The sequence below is a fragment of the Arachis duranensis genome, chromosome 6, assembly GCF_000817695.3.
Source record: "Arachis duranensis cultivar V14167 chromosome 6, aradu.V14167.gnm2.J7QH, whole genome shotgun sequence".
NCBI classification, from domain to species: Eukaryota; Viridiplantae; Streptophyta; class Magnoliopsida; order Fabales; family Fabaceae; genus Arachis; species Arachis duranensis.
Window position 1 is genome coordinate 57,164,387 of NC_029777.3, and position 1,988 is coordinate 57,166,374.

A 1,988-nucleotide genomic window follows, 5' to 3' on the forward strand; every position below is an offset into this window, starting at 1 on the left:
ATTGCTTCCTTTAATTGCTTATTTGATTTACTTTTCGTATCATTTACTTTCTTGCTTTTACATTTCCTTGCCCAATATCAAATCAAACCGCCCCTTGATCCCCATAGCCAATAATTAAGCACTTCATTGCAATTCCTTGTGAGACAACCCGGAGTCTTAATACTTCGGTTAATTTTCATTGGGGTTTGTACATGTGACAACCAATATTTTTGATTGGGAGGATTGTTTGTTGGTGTAGAACTATACTTTCAACGAGAATTCATTCAATTGAGGAAATTCTATACCACGACAATTTTCTTAAATCAGGTGGTTGCCAACAAGCAGCTCATTGAGGTATGTAAATCGGCGCTTGTTATGGCGCTCTCTGCGCTTTCCTTGTCGGTCTAGCCGGTTCAACCTTTCAAGTATCTGATGGAGCAGTTGGTTTGTGGGAGGTGCTTGTGATGTGGAAGGAAAAGGAATATCTCTAGCCGGTTCTGCAGGCCGGCTAGTAGTGGCTGCTGGAGGTCTGGTATATTTCCCGTTAGGGACGTACTGATCATCCCGCGAAGTATGGTCTTGGTATCCCCAGCTTTATAGGAGACTCCAGCTATTAAGACTAGATCTGAAACCAAGGTGGGAAAAGGTAAGTTGCCTGCAATTTGTACGTGTCCCATAGCATTCCGGATGTGTCTTGGTAAATTGAGCTACTGGTCTGTAAGGATACACCAGAGTAGAACAGCCATGTCTGAGGTAAAGGAGGACTCGTGAGTGCTCAGAAAGATGTAGTGGGACATAATTTGTGCCCATACCTGAGCCTCCAAGGTTAGTGTTGAAGCCAATATTCCCTTAGGTCGGGATCAATGGTATCTATAGATCCATTTGTTGCCAGGTTTTGCTATAATTCTGAGAACGACGTCCTAGTCAAATTTGTATGTCTGGCGTTGGATAGAGGCTTCTTGAAATGCGTCCAATCCTTCAGAGGCAGGGGGAAGATTTAAAGCTTGTGGAATGGCCTCTTCAGTTATGGGGGCTTGCTTCTGATGGATATAGACAGACTGGAGTGTTGGCATGTGAAAATTGGAGTAGAATTCAACTACCCATGATAGATTAACCTGCCGTGGCTGTCTTCGTAAAAATCCCCATTGTCTTTGCTCAATGCGGGGTTCAACAAATTCAACGATGTAGGTCAGGAGGATGAGTAGGTATTTATTGTTATAATTCCTCTCAGCCAGAATGGGGAACATCTGCTTACAGTAGTGGTTAGTGAACCGCACAGTGTCCTTTGCTGGAAAGGATTTCTCTTTTTCATCGACCTTGATGATCCTCTTGATTCGCTTTGTTGAGCGCTTTACAACTGTTGAAGATGGCTCTGCCATTAGTGCTCTTTTTGTTCTTTTCCTTACTGATGGTTTGGGAGTAGCTTTTTCTCTACGCTTCTTGGTGGCCATCTTGAAAGGGAGAAAGTAAGTACTTTAAAACTTCAAGGGTTAGAGCAAGGAAGAGAAGAGGATACGTGATAATCAATACACAGTAAAGAAGGATGTCGTTAACACATGGTCATGACTACATGTGATCAATTCATCAATGGAAACATAGCAAGTGCATGTAATGGCAATTAATGCAAGATGTTTATTGGCATGTGATCTAGCCATAACTTGATAGCTACGATTTAGGAAATTGCACAATCGGCAAAATTCCTTCCGGCAAGTGCACCGGTTATCGTCAAGTAAAAACTCACAATAGAGTGAGGTCGAATCCCACAAGGATTGGTTGAATGAGCAATTCGGATTAGAAGTTTGTTCTAGTTGAGCGGAATCAAGATTTATATGAGAATTGCGGAATCTTAAATTGCATGAATTAAAGAGCGAGAAGTTAAATTGCTGAAATTAAAAGGGATGGGGGTGATTGCATGAATTTAATGGCAGAATGTAAGAGAAAGTGTAGATCAGAAATGGGGAGTTCATTGGGTGTTAGGAGATATTGAGATCTCCGAATCAAAACATTTT